The sequence below is a fragment of the Triticum dicoccoides genome, chromosome 1B (genome assembly GCF_002162155.2).
Source record: "Triticum dicoccoides isolate Atlit2015 ecotype Zavitan chromosome 1B, WEW_v2.0, whole genome shotgun sequence".
NCBI lineage: Eukaryota > Viridiplantae > Streptophyta > Magnoliopsida > Poales > Poaceae > Triticum > Triticum dicoccoides.
In genome coordinates, this window is record NC_041381.1 from 596733904 (window position 1) to 596749753 (window position 15850).

Here is a 15850-nt window from a genome sequence, read left to right on the forward strand (position 1 = left end):
AATGACGAATTTTTATTTTAACCAACGGCAACAAACAAGAACTTGTAGCCTCCAGGCAAATTTATACCTATATTACACATATTGATCACAAAATACAGGTATGATTAGCAATATATATTCCATAAAAGAACTAATTACTTCAAAATATACGACTTGTCTACTTGTACCACTCAGCCTTCAAACTTCAAAGATATTCTGTGAGCCAACTAAGAACTACAAAAGGAGTGGTACTACAGATCAGCTTTTCGATTACAAATTCGGTTAAAATATCCTCAAAGGTGTACCTCTCTGCGATTTCACGCTGTATGTGAACAACCAAGTTACTGGCAAGATTGTCATCTTCCATCTTATTATGCAGCCTTGTTTTGACGATCTTCAAACTGGAAAATGCATGTTCAACACTAGCAATAGAAACTGGAAGAGTAACAAGTAGACGGAGTAGTCTGTCAGTTAGATGGTACTCCTTCTGTAAACTAATATAAGAGTGTTTAGATCACTAAAATAGTGATCTAAACACTCTTATATTAGTTTACGGAGGGAGTAGATTTTATCTCTTCCTGTCTCAACAAGGAGTTGGCAAAGGTCAGTCAATGTTGATATATCTTTGAACTCTACATCATTGGAAGCATCAGGAACAAAGAGTTTTGGTTGGTTTTCCAAGCCATACCGGTCTTATTGACTAAAATCTGCTGGGTAATACTTCTTCACCAACTCACATATATCACTCCAAGAATTGGTGGGTATTGCCAAATTTGTGGTCGTACTGCAGGGTCTCGCTCCAAGAATTCCTTACCTCGGAATACAACAGGAAGAGGAACTGAATTATTTGTTTGAGGCTCTTCATCTTGATTTTCTTGTTGTTGTTCCAGTTCAAGAAGCAGAGGTAAAGATTGTGCAGCCGGATGATCTTCTGCTACTACCTCTGTTCTTTGTCTTTTGAAGTACGACTGAATGTTGTCGCTGCTGCCTTTAACCATGGTCACTTGATCTGTTTATCAATCTAATATCCTTTTGAGTGCCAAGTCAAGCAACCGGTAGTAATTACTCAGAAGAACAAATCTGTGGTACATTGTACAAGCAACAAGATATCTGCAATTAGATCAAATGAATAAGCATACTAAATTACTAATCAGACTCCTACAGCCGTGCTGCCCCCAATTTTCTCGTACATGCAACACTACAAAAGGGGAACTAGTGATTTCAGGTTTTAATATGTGTTGGGTAGATCCGTAGATGGTACTTACAGAATCCAGTAGCCAAATTTGTATGGGGGCTGACCGGCGACGAGCCGATGGCCTGCCAGCTGGCCGACATCAACGACCACGGTGCACCCTGGTTCCCCCCTCAGGCCCTCACGACCTCCTCGGCACGTGTGGATCAGAGGCGATTCTCCTCGCCTCGTCGGCGTCGGCGTCGAGGCAGTGCGGCGGGCGGTGGTGTGGATGAAGCAGTGGGTGACTGAAGCAGCCGTGAGGCGAGCCGCTGTGCCTGAGCGGCGAGCGTGGTTGGGGAAAGAGATGTGAAGCAGCCGAGCCCCGAGCAGTCGTGTTCGTGATAATGCCAAAGTTGGGCTTGTGGCCTTCTGCGCGTACGTGGATATGGTCTATTACTAACTAGTAAAAAAATTGCATTTGGCTGGGGGAGGGGGCGTAGCTCCGCCGTTGACTGTAAGGGTCCATTCTATAGACACACAAATGTAGAAGAATGTGGAACAGATCCCAGCGGATCCACCAACGATAAATGATGACTGAATCCCATAAGATCCGCCAGAGGTAAACCTTCACAAGCTCTCCAACGAAGCTATAAGACCGTCAAGACGATGGTTGGGCGTGGAGAACCTTATTCCATCTTTAGAACACCGCTGCCTTGACTTTCTGATGGGGACAAAAAATCATCTAACAACAGAGCCCTTCCATTGGCAGGGGTCGGGATCCATAGTGTCTCCATGGTCCTAAGAGCATCTCCACTAGGGCCATGGGGGCGTGGTGGATCTCGGCAAGGGCCAGCGGGAGGGCTCCGTTTTTAGTCGTTTCTTTCAGTTTTGCTAGGGTTTGTGTCCTGCTCAGGAAGACGAGACGGCGGCGGCTCCCTGAAGATGGAATAAAGGTCTCCCCGCCTAGTCCCCGTTCCGACGGCGCGTCTAGCACCGTTGGTGGGCGTGTGGAGGTGTGTCTCCGACGGATCTATCTTTGGTGGATTTGCTCGGATCTCGTCGTTGTTCGTCTACGTTCGCGTGTCTTCGAATTGGATCTTTCTGATCTACGTTATTCTTCATCTGCGGCGGTTGCTGTTCTGGTGCGCTGGTCCTACGGGGCCTTAGCACGACGACTTCCCGACTGTCTACTACAACAAGTTGTGCCCGACTCCGGCGATGGAGGGGCGATGACGGCGGCGCGCCTTCGGCTCGCTTCAGTGCTGGTAGTCGTCGCTAGGTGGTCTATGGATCTGGATGTAATTTTTATTATTTCTGGTATTCGTTGTACTGGCCATGATTGAAGATGAATAGATCGGAAATTTTCTCGCAAAAAAAAGAGCATCTCCACTCGTTCGGCTCCCCAGCGCAGCGGCCGGCGCTATTTCGGAACATTGCCCGACACTTTTTAGGCCCTGGGGGCGATCTAGGCCCCAGTCACGCCCCCCGGGGCCGGCCCCAAGACATTTAAATTCAAACTTCACATTTCCTGCTACTCAAAAAACGCCACAAGTCCGGCAATCACCATGCCATAGTTCGGCGATCAAATGGCATAAAATTCCGGCGTTCAAAAGGAACGACGTGTAGGCAATTCATCAAACGAAGGCGCCGCCCAGCGGCGCATCGAGCGGCGTCGGACTTGCGGGAATCGGCGTGCACGGGCTGGTCGGTGTTGGCGAGGCTTTTGTACTTGGCGTCGCGGAGGCATCGCTCAGGTTTGGCGGCGGCGTTGGGGTCGGAGTGGGAGTTGGCGCTGCCGTCATCTGGTTCAGGATGAGGCCACGCTCTGCCAGGTAGCACGCCTTGACCTGCTCGTCCATCGTCGCCATGCCCCCCCCCCCCAATCAGTAAAGCCAGGTCGGTGTTCCTCTTCTTCGCGGCAACATTGGTCCGGAGCAGGTTGAGCTTGACGACGCTGTTCTTCTTCAATGCCGACCATTGCGCCTCGGTTTTCTCTTCCCTCTGGGCGGCCCGAGTCTTGGCGTCGGCGATGCAATGCTCGATGGAGTCTTGCAAACGCGCGGTAGCCGGCGCGACATTCTTCGTCGACTTTGCCCGTTTGTTGCCGTCCGGGCGCCTGTCAGCCGCGCCCGGCATGGGCGTGTCTGGCTTGTACGTCTCCTTGGCCTTGGCCTTGGCGAGGGTGCGCTGGACTTCTGCCCACTTCTCGCACTTCTCGATCCGGGAGAACACGTGGAGGTACTTGAAATCTTGGTCAGTGCCGCTGTCCTGCCGAAACATGGCGAACATCTGGACCATCTGCGCCGAGGAACAAGTGTCGGCGATGCACACGACGAAAATGAGCAAGAGACCGGTGGCATACAGCGGCATACCTGGCCCTTGATGTTGGCTCCGCTCTCCGGGCGAGCCGCGATCTCCTCGACGATCCCATGCCATTTGTCCCCAATGGTTTGCCATGGCCTTCGAGCCGCGCTGCATGTGGACGCCGGCGAAGTACGGGTCGACCAGTTTGCGCTCGTCGAACTCCAACTTGACGCGCTCCCAGTACGTGTCGGCGCTCTGTTCGTGCCGGTGATCGGGCCGAGGCAGATGATCTTCCACGCTTCGGCGAGGCACTCATCTTCTTTGGACGTCTACTTGACGCGCGGCTCGCCGGTTCTGGCCGCATGCTTCTTCTTTTTCCCTTTCCTCGTCGGAACAGGCGCCGACTCCTCCTCCTCTGGCTCCTCCTCGCCGTAGTCGAGCTTGTCGTCCATGTCGCCGCTGAGGTCCATTGTATCTTCTTAGGCATTGAACCCAGGGGAGGCGGCGGTGGCGGCCGAGCCAGTCATGATGATGTCGTCCATGTCGGCCTCCGGCGCGTCGGGGTTGCCGAGATGCGACGACGAGCCTTGCGAGAAGAGCCTGCCACGGCACAAAGGCGGCATCGGGGAGAATGCGTAAGCCGGTTGGGAGTAGGTGTATGGGGGGTACTGGACGCTGGCGAACGCGGGTGAGGGTGATGTTGGGGTTGAACCCACCGTGCGCGTCGCCGCCAGCGTAGCCAGGCGAGGGCGCGCAGCCCCAGGGAGACGCCGAGAAGCCAGCCGGCGACCCGACTGTGATAGCCTGGCTTATTCGTCGTGGCACACGGCATGACACATGTACCGGACTGGATGCACAGACGTATGTGCCAAGAGGGAACATTCCTGTGGCCCGACGAGGACGTCGGTTCCTCTGAGTGTGGGTGTATGTGATAGCCTGGCTTATTAGGGACGATAGACTACTCATATCAATAAGGAATTCCTTATTTTCCGCGAGCCCATTCAAAAAGAACTCCAAAATTAAGCGTGCTCAGCTTGGAGTAGTTTCAGGATGGGTGACCGGCCGGGAAGTTGCTCTCGGGTACGCATGAATGAGGACAAAGTGCGCAGAAAAGACTAGTATTGATCTGTGAAGCCAGTCTAGATCCCGCAGGAGTAACGACCACCGGCGGATGCGTCCGGGGGGTTACACCGACGTTGTGCTGGCTCCAGGGAGCGTCCGGACCGTGGCCGCCGGATCATACCCGCGCCTGCTTCGGCTGGGTGGCGGCGGCATCGGTAGCAGCGCGAGGGGTGGCGTACTTCTTCGGCGGCATGGCAGCCAGATGAAGGGGAGAGGAAGGAGAATGGCGGGAGATGGAGGGAAACGAAAGGGGGGAAAGTGGGATGGATCGGCGGGAAAAGGCCTTTCTCTCGCCAACAGAGTGGACCCACGCACCTTTTTGCGGGCTTGGGTTCGCCTCGGGTTTGCCGGCTGTTATTTCGGCCTAAACCGACGATAATCAAGATCCTAAGGATGCGTCTGGGCCGATTTTTTTAGCGCCGGCGCTAAAAAATAGCCTTGGGAGCCTGTTGAGGGCGCGGCTGGAGATGCTCTAAGGCCATAAAGAACAAGATAGAACGGCGGCGGCGGCTGCTGGTGTAACCCTTCCCTTACGAGGCGAAGGGGCACGGGGAAGACAATGTACCGAGGCCGTTGAACTTTGGTGGAAAAGAAGACTAATATGGTTCAAAGGAATCAGACAATTATAGTCCAGTAACTTAACAAAGACCAGAAGTTCTTTAGAAGATAAACTAATCTGTACATAGAGTTTAAAAGAAGAGGCTTTTCTCTATGCTACTTCATATCTTCTTTTGTCGATGGTCCTCTCCACACCGCCTGCAGTAGAATGTCAACGCTAGGACTAGGATCGATCATCCATTGCACAATGTAGATTGCAACTTGTAAGCCAGCCGTGAAGCACGAACTATGCCGTACCTCTCGTTTCTTTAGTGAACAGACGACTAATTCTCTCTTCAATATATTAATTGTCACAGTTCAACTACTTCACGAATCGCGAAGCAAATCGAGCGGGCGGCAGGGCTTGACAGTTGAGTGCCCCGCAATTACGTGCCCCTGTGAATTTCTACAATTCACCAAGTTTACATGGATATTCGGGTACCGGGTGCGGATGCACCTAGATAGATCAAATGTACTCCCTCCGTCTCAGAATGTAAGATATTTTTTCACATTAGTATAGTGTCAAAAAACGTCATACATTATGGGATGGAGGGAGTATTGAATATATTGATTTGGATAAAAGAAATACATTATCCTTTTTGATTGAAGGGTCATCTTCTAATCTTCACCTTTTCATCTGCACCGAAATCCGTAAACTTTTCTAGAGGGGGTGTACCGAAGCAATTCATCTGAAATATTTTTATAACAAATATTGTTGAGTGTTTCATCCACATGCAAAATCATGAGGAAAAAAATTGTATGAACAAAAAAAATTGATTCTCCAATAAGGTTGTTTTTGGAGCACTTTTTTTGTCTACGCAACCATGAATATCATTCCTTCATGATAATCTTCACACTAATCAATCGTTGTTGACAAAATAATTCAGATTTTTCTCTTTCATAATTTTTTAAATTTCACTATTCATCACAGGAGCATATGAGTTGGGGTTTAGACTGACACCTCCTACCTACTAGTATAGTGGTATCAATCGTGCAGCGAGCTTGCATCCAAGGCGGAAGGGCTTAACAAAATATTAAGGAGAGATGTTTCTACCGTTTAGAGGACGGTCGGACACCTACATCTTTGGTTGTTGCGGCCCTAGAACATACTTAACGCATCTGTAACTCATCCCCAAAATTTGAATTCTAAAAAGTTGTAGTGCTCTTGGCACAAAGGTAATGAATGGGAGTCTGACGACACCCGGTACTCTCAAAACTCATCCCCAAATTTTGAATTCTAAAAAGTCATAGTGCTCTTGGCACAAAGGTAATAGAATGGGAGTCTGACGACACCGGGTACTCTCAAAACTCAAATCCTACAAAATCTTAAATTTTTGGAGGTTGCATTCTAACCGATCCCAAACTTATTTTCTAATTTGCACCTCATGTTTTGCAAAAAAAGAAAGCATTCTAACTATACTACCACATTATTACAGAAAGAAGAAAAACAACCATTTTGTCAAACATTGCGGGGGTCGCAGGGCAAAGAGCATGGTGGCTAGCGGAAGCTCACCGCATACACTAGCTTTTTCCTCTCTCTCTTTCACATCATCAGCTTTTTTCATGGGGCAGCAGTCTAACTTGGAGCATTGGCCATGCCCTCAGATATCTATCCGGCTGTTGGCCTACGTCGGGTCAAGGTGTACCTGGAGCCTTTCCTACGTTGTTCTTGGGTCAATGCAGGTCGTTATTGTTGTGATTAATTAGCTTCTACATATGTCCCATAATATAAGAACGTTATTTATATTACATATACTAGTGTAAAAAATGCTCTTATATTATGAAAAGTGTCAAAAACACTTTTATGTTATGAGACGGAGGGAGTAGTAATTAAAGGAAAATTCTCCCCTTGTCCGTGCATGCAGTTGCCTTCTAGCAACAGATGCGTCTCTTTTCCCTTCTCTTCTACCTATTGCATCCATTCCAATCGTTGCTCGTGTGCGATGCATCTCTTCCAAACATGTACTCTCTTCGTTCCTAAATATAAGTCTTTCTAGAGATTCCAATATAGACTACATACAGAGAAAAATGAGCGAATGTACACTCTAAAATATGTCTATATGCATCCGTATGTAGTTCGTATTGAAATCTCTAGAAAGACTTATATTTAAACACTAGTGCAGAACCGGGCAATAGCACCGGTTCGTAAGGCCCTTTAGTGCCGGTTCCATAATCGGCACTAAAGTGTGGTCACTAAAGGCCCCCCCCCCCTTTAGTACCGGTTCTGCACGAACCGGTGCTAAAGGGAAACCACGTGGCACGAGCCAGCTCCGGGGGCCTGAAGCCCTTTAGTACCGGTTGGTAACACCAACCGGTACTATAAGGTTTGGGGGTTTTTAATTTTATGATTTCTTTTTCATTTAATTTTGTGTTTTCATTTTAATTCTTTTTCGTTTGCTGGTATTTTACGATACTACACATTGTAAACGTTATGCATATATATATATATATAAATAGAATTTCTAGTAGAATGAATCATCGAGTTCAACATGATTGTCATGATATTATAAGCGTTCATATATAACACCACAAAAGCAAATCACTTAAGTTCAGAACGAAGAACACGGACATGAAAGGCCAAGTACTAATTAAGAGCAGCATGAAGAACTAGCTAAATCACTCTTGCTAGCTACTCTCTCTCTGGTAAAATAGCATAGAATATGTATAGCTCTCCTGATTGATCATACTGGAGCATGCTGATGAACCTGTCTCCTAATCGTGGGCTGCGCTTCTCATTGCTGCCCCCTAGTACTTCTCTGCGATCATTAACAATTTTCCTCCAATCTTTCACTATTAAGCATTCATCGCTTCTAGAAATCCTGAATGCATTCATGTGCAATGCAGGATATCTTGGCCTTAAGCTAACAATTGACATCTGACCTTTAGTCTCGATCCCCTGAGGCACAACTGTCATCGGGAGTCCCTGTTGAAGAACATCGTATATTACTTAATTAATATACTCAGCAATGAAAGTTTTTTAAAAAAATATGTATGCAAAATATGCACTGAGGACAAATAGTAAATATCTTACCATCATTCCTAAATAGATGTGACCGTAGTTCAATACCATCACTATTGATCGCACGTTTTGAGTACTAACATTTCCAAGTGCAGAAAAAAAAATTGTCTTGACAGTATGAAGATTCTCAAGCCATGAAACATAATGACTTATCTCCTCGCAGTTTAGTTCAGCTCCGGGACAGTAGAAGGTCCTGTCTACCAAGCACCGGACATGTTTGGTTGAATGGAGATAAGCTGTCAATAGAAATTAGTTGTCAGTTATTTTTGAAATAAACAATATCAAAGACAAAAATATATTTGAGAAGAACTCACATAATGGTAGAACTGGAGGCATCTGCACATCGACCCATATGTCTCTATTACCTTCAATATCATCTTCCGGACGAATATCAAAGGTGATAACCATACCAGGCTCAAATGCATAAGCCTTGCATAGTGCTTGCCAAGTTTTGCAATCAAAATAGGTGTACGTGTGTGCATTGTATACTTTGACGTTGAAAGTATAACCATCATGCTCAGTTTTCAGGTAAGCTCTCTTTACCTTCATAATTTCCATATCTTTGAAACTTATCTTATCCAAGACAAAAATTCTTGCATGGCATGGGATGCGCTAGTAGAATAGTGAAAATTAAAAATTATAAGTCAGGCAAATGAAGCATATATAAGTCATGCTTAATTACGAAAACAGACTTGTCGTTGTGACTTACTGTATCGAATTCGAAGGTCTCATCCAGCTTGATGCTGAATCGCCTACCATCAACAAGGAAATTTCTGTCGCACTGGCCGCGCTCGTCTTCACTGTATGTGCACATACCGAAAATTTTCCCGCCGTCAGACGACATTTCCTATATTCATATTAGGCGAAACATTAAACACTTACTAATTCAATTAATTCAACTACTTCTATTAATTCAACTAAGCATTTACTAAAAATAAACTAGTTATATTAATTCAATTAGTTCAACTAAGCATTTACTAAAAATAAACTAGTTATATTAATTCAGTTAGTTTAACTAAGCATTTACTAAAAATAAACTAGTTCTATATATTAATTCAACTAGCTTAACTAAGCATTTACTAAAAATAAACTAGTTCTATTAACTTTTCTATCTAATTCATCTAACATTCGACATTAATCTAACATTTATATAAACTCAAAATATATAAAAACATTAAATAAACAGAAAAACTCATTAACAAATAATATTTTAATTAGATAATCAAATCTCAGATACGACAATTTTCTTACTGAAAATAAACTTGTTATATTAATTATTCAACTAGTTCAAATCTCATATACCTAAATAAACTAGTTCGACAATTTTTTTACTAAAAATAAACTAGTTATATTAATTATTCAACTAGTTCAAATCTCACATACCTAGCTAATTAATATCTAATTAAATTTTCTAAAAAACAGAAAACAGAAAACAGAAAATAAGTAAAAAATGTGTGTGTGTGTGTGTGTGTGTGTGTGTGTGTATGTGTGTAGTGTGTGTATATGTGTGTATGTGTGTGTACGCCGCCCCGTACGCCGCCGCCCCGTACGTACGAGCGGGGGCGCCGGCGTACGGAGCGAGGGCGGCGGCGTACGGGGCGGGGGCGCCGGCGCGCGGGTGCGAGAGACGTACGGGACCGCGGCGATGACGACGGACGGCGGCCGCGTTCGGGGCGGCGGCACGAGACGACGACGACGGCGGGCGGCGGCGGGGACAGCGACGACGACGACGGACGATGGGCGACGGGCGGCGACGACGGGATCGAGCGGTGCGCGGCGATGTCGAGAGGTTGGAGACGAAAGTGGGGAGATGTAACTGAAATTTTCGTGGCATGAACCTCTTTAGTACCGGTTCGTGGCATGAACCGGTACTAAAGGTTCGCCACGAACCGGTGCTATTGATCGCCGCCACGAACCGGCATTAATGTACACATTAGTGCCGGCTGAAATTCAAACCGGCACTATTGTGCTTCACATTTGACCCTTTTTCTACTAGTGAAAAACAGAAGGAATATAAGTTGTATGGTGTTTATCAACCAGTATAGTTGATCATTTTTCACTCAAACATGTTACTATCGCCTAGCACTGTGGGTTTTGCACCGTGTGTGGACTGGTGCCCGGTAATTATATGCCTTCTTTTTGCTTTCACTGTGTCTACTATTCTACTTCACGTTTGCTCCGGATCCATGGGTGGTTTTGCAGCTTGTTGGCATTTTCTTCGCTGCATTCGCTGCGGTGTCGTGTGTTTCTCCGGATGTTTGAGTTCGTCGCCGTGTGTTGTGGCGTCCCTTTGTTTTTCGGCCTGTTCTTGACGCGGCATTATTCTTGTTCGTTTTCTTCTCCTTTGCCGTCCTTTCCTTTTCTTTATGTTGCTTCTTCCTAGTGCGGTGCTTTCTCCGTGTGGCCGTTTTTGGCTTTTCTCTATGTTTTTATTGTGCTTCCGCTTTATGGTTCTGATTTGTGTTTTTAGTTCAAGATGGCGGAGAATTTGCAGCACATTGTGCAACTAGAATGTACGTGCATGTTTGCTTCAATTCAGCGGGCACTAGTATACCTGACTGAGAGCAGGAAGAGACTAGGGGGCGAAGGATCGGGTTCTTGACCAATATTACCACAATACAATCACAGTGTATTGATTTTACAGTCAATGGCAATCTAATAAAGGAGTTCAGCAGGATGAACAAGCAGCTGCTTGAGCTGTGTATTTGTTGTGTCATACTACGTGAGTCCAATATGTATGTGTTGTGGCCCCCCCGCAATGCGTGGGCCCTCCAGGTTCCTGCGACGATGAGAGAGGACGATGCCCATGTATCATAGTCCATCTACTGCAAAGTCCCGGCCATACTCCTCCAGAGCACTTTGTTCCCCACAGCGCACACCCGAGGAGTTATTGGTTCTTGCTTCTTCGGTCACTCACCTTCTCCGCTCTAGTGTTGATCCAACCACACCGGCGACAATGGGATCGGCACAAAGCCAGCTATCTCAAACAGATGTCGCCATCCTCGTGGTCGTCTTCCTGGTCGCGGAGGCGATCGGTCTTGGCTATATAATGATTATGATGTACTCAACTATAAATAACTATTTCCCCGCCAAAAAAAACTATAAATAGCTATTGAATACATACAACATGGTGAAGTGCAATGAGGAGGGGGGCATATGCCCCCTGTATCCATGTTGTTTTTTTGTTTTGCAAATCAATTTTGTTGTAATTTATTTAAGTATGTAGATATATTGGGCCCTTATTAAGATGTGTTCTATGCCATAAGCGGCAAGGTCACTACAGATACCCCCTCTAGGTATGCACTTTCCAAGATTCTGTCTGCCGCAAACCACAAGGCACCGGCGGGTCAAAGGGAAATGAACTACAATGAAAGGTAAATGAAACTAAACACTGATGTTGGCTTGATCAACACATCAATTTCCATAAATGTAATATACTTTCAATTCCACATTGTAATGCAGATAATGTGGTTGCTTCCCTGGATAGCAAGAGCCTCTGTGTTCTTCGCCATTTATATTTTCTAATATGTGGTCAATGGTAACAAATACCAATGCGCCCAAACCTATTCTTATGAAATCGCTTGAGCATAATGTCCAATGTGAATATATTGTATGTATGATCTTATAAGACTTGAATTGGATTTGTTGCTTGTCTGTTTGGCTTGAACTATAGATGTGAATTAAAGACCTGTGTTCTATATCTAAGCGTAACTATATTATATCTGATCATAGATTCTGAATCACGTGAGCTCTCTATTCATTTGATTTGCAGACATTCACCATTCTGTTGGTAATAATACGCAAATTGAGCAACACACGTACTTACAATTTTCAGAAGTGATAACATACATTAAGCTCAAGGCTACACGATTGGTAATAGTAGTTATTCAACATACATATATACACAGCCTGTAATAGAAACTCACTAGCAAAATAAAACCACAAATTCGGTTCATACCACAAATAGCAACAGTCTATGTCACTTACACATACTAGATCGTTGATGGCGCGCGCTGCCGCGCCCATCCATTTTGAATGTTGTTTGCTAGTGTTAGAATTTTTTGTAAAACATGAAGTTTTTGTTTATTTTAAAATGAGAGAGTGCAGAATGGTTGTGGGCCTCATTTTTTCTATTGCACATATACCCTAGCACAAACCTTAATGGCGGGCGTTGTCTCATCCATTTAGCAAAAGACAATTTCCTGGTATTACCCTTGGCAGATTTGTGATGAAAATATGTAGTTTTGCATGCAAATAAAGCTAATGAATCAAATATATATAGTTCGAGTTTTGTCCAAGTGAGAACATAAGCATCAGGACAAATAAATCTTTCCCCAAGAGTAGTTACAACAGGAGAGGCATTAGAAATGTATCAGAATAATAGCACGTTGACCAACGGGGAATGCTAGTGTGATGTCAAAAGATTATCCTAGTTCCACGGTTCCTCCACAGATCATGGCTATACCTGTGTTGTGAAGGTGGAAGAAATTTTGCCAACAAAGAAGATAGCAGTTAATCAAGAATAACTGAAACTTGATGCATATAAATATAACTGACAAAGATTGAAAAATGACATTGGTTTAAAGAGATAGGGGACAAAAAACACTCCATAGATAGTTAGAACTATGCAATACATCAGCGACGCCGAATAATTTTTTTCCAGTAAAAGCACATACAAATGTGCATCTTACTTACACGGCATATTTATGGCAGGAAAACAGTAGCATCTCTAGTCATGCATCCGCAAGGCTGAAGTGCTCCTTGTGCAATGCAGCTGACTAAGCTTGAAAATGCCATTACCATTCAAAAAATTGACAACAGTATACAAAGGCTGCTCTACAATAAATCAAATAACTCCATGGATGCAAACCTCCGTGCACCACATATTCTGCAACATACAACTTCTGAAAGAAAATAGAGGACAAATATATTCATTTATTTTCATGTCTCCAACGGCACAACTGACAATACAAAGGATGACATTAAATGGCTGTTTGGGATTACTGAAAACATTTCCACAATCTAAATTATCATTTCTCATAAATGAACAAAGAAACCATTTCCCCATTGCACACAAAGTGAAGAAGTACCGAAGCAGTTTTGACACGAAAACAATATGAAGATTCAACTACTGATACGGTGAGAACTACATAAAGGATACTCCCTCCGTCCGAAAAAACTTGTCCCTCAGATGGATGTATCTAGCATCAAATTAGTGCTAGATACATCCATTTGAAAGACAAGCCTGGGATAAGTTTTATGGGACGGAGGGAGTATTAAGTATGCAAACTACAGATAAAAGCGTGGGTTTTGTACTGTTCAAAGTATATAACATTAGGTATCTAGGGTGTATAACTGTTAGAGTACGTAATGGGCCTAGGCTGGCGGTATAGCCCGTTAGTTTTAGGGTTACTTAGAGATAAGAGTCGCAAGGGTAGCTTGCTTAGGGGTCAAGTAAAACCTTGCTTGGGAGTCAAGTAAACCTCTCTATATAAAGAGAGGAGATGTAAAAACCTAATCAAGCACGAATTAAGAAGGAAATTCCTTCCCTCTTGCCCAACCGTGGGAAAAAAGGCCCCCGGCCGGCCCTCTCGCGCCCTCCTTCTAGCAGCCACATAACAATATGGTATCAGCTTTCCCGTATTCGATCATGTCCAACCCTCCATCGAGTTCTTCCCACCCGCCGCCGCCGCACACCTACCCGCCGCCACCAGCGTCTTCATCGGCACTACTGCCCCACACAGCAGGCGCGCCGGCATTGGGCGTGCTGGCGTTCTCAGGGGCGATTGCACCCTCTGCCCCGGCGCTGTCCGCCCTCATCCTCACCCCGGAGCAGATGACAGCCGCAATCCTAGAATTATGGCAGGCTGTGGCGGGCATCAGGGCCTTCCTCGTCGGGCCCTATGCGCCCCGGCCGCATCCCCAGCAGCCACCTCCTCCACGACCACACCAACAGTAACTACCCCCGCCGCCGCTGCCCTCGGACGGGACCACGACGCCGTTCATCTCGTACCAGTATGGGATGCCCTACGACGGGACTGCGACAGCCTCATTCCCATCAGCACCGCCGCCATCCCAGTGCGTCCCCATCCAGTAGATCAAGTCCCCCATTGTCGTCACCATTTCCGGATTGGATCGCTACCCGCCACGTGTCAGCAGCGGTGAGGCTGCAGGCTGCTGCACGCGGCCTCCTAGCGCGTCGGCGTGCGGGAGATGCGTGGTCTGCAGCTGCCGCTCCTCCCAGTTGCGCTTCGTTGCGCAAAGGACCTCGATCTCGTCCGTTGCGTCGGGGATCTTGGGCATGCGGTTTTCCCCACGGGCGGCAGGCATGCTGTTTTCCCCACGGACAGCGACCTCAAAGTCTATGACATCGGCGATTGGGGGGCGCACCCCTCCTCGCCATTCTCCATCGAAACCCCTCCACTCTTATCTGTGTGGGGCAGACCAACAGCCGTGCGGCGGGGAGAACGCATGGTGTCACCGACAGGAGCGCACCGCGTAGCACCACTGCGTTCCACCACCGGCCGCCGTGAGGGCACCTCTGCTGGTCGCTCTTGCGACCACTTCCAGGTGGCCATACACATGCACTTCTTCTGCCCAGATGGTGTCCATGGGATCCAGGTGGCTGTACACGTGCATGTCCAACGTGCGGATGGTGTCCACTTTATGTTCAGGGGTCCAAAATAAAGTGTCCCAGTCCATTTCAGGTTGAGAGTAATAAAACAAGCCGAGATGTAAGAGGCCTTTTTTAGGTGTTAGATTTGTGTTGCGTCGAGTCATGGTTATCAGTTGGTTAGGTTGCGGCTCGAGGACAAGCTACATGTCCACGTGGGTGTAGTGTTAGAGTACATAATGGGCCTAATGGGCCTGGGCTGGTGGTATAGCCCGTTAGTCTTAGGGTTAATTAGAGATAAGGGTCGCTTTCTTAGGGGTCAAGTAAGTCTTGCTTGGGACTCAAGTAAACCTCTCTATATAAAGAGAGAAGATGTATCAATCTAATCAAGAAATAATTAAGAAGGAAATCCCTTTCCTCTCGCCCGTCCATGGGCAAAAGTGTTGGGGAATGCAGTAATTTCAAAATTTCCCTACGCACACCCAAGATCATGGTGATGCATAGCAATGAGAGGGGGGAGTGTCGTCTACGTACCCTCGTAGACCGTAAGCGGAAGCGTTAACACAACGCGGTTGATGTAGTCGTACATCTTCACGATCCGACCGACACAAGTACCCAACGTACGACACCTCCGAGTTCAGCACACGTTCAGCTCGATGACGTCCCGCGAGCTCCAATCTAGCAGAGCTTCACGGGAGAGTTCCATCAGCACGACGGCGTGATGACGGTGATGATGTTGCTACCTATGCAGGGCTTCTCCTAAGCACCGCTATGATATTTTCGAGGTGGAATATGTTGGAGGGGGGGGGGGCACCGCACACGGCTAAGAGATCAATGATCAATTGTTGTGTACATGGGGTGCCCCCTTCCCATGTATATAAAGGAGTGGAGGAGGGGGGAGGGCCAGCCCTCCTATGGCGTGCCCTGGACGACTCCTACTCCCACCGGGAGTAGGATTCTCCCCCTACGAAGTAGTAGGAGTAGGAGAGAAGGAAAGGGAAGAGAGAAGAGAAGGAAGGTGGGGGCGCTGCCCCTCCCCCTA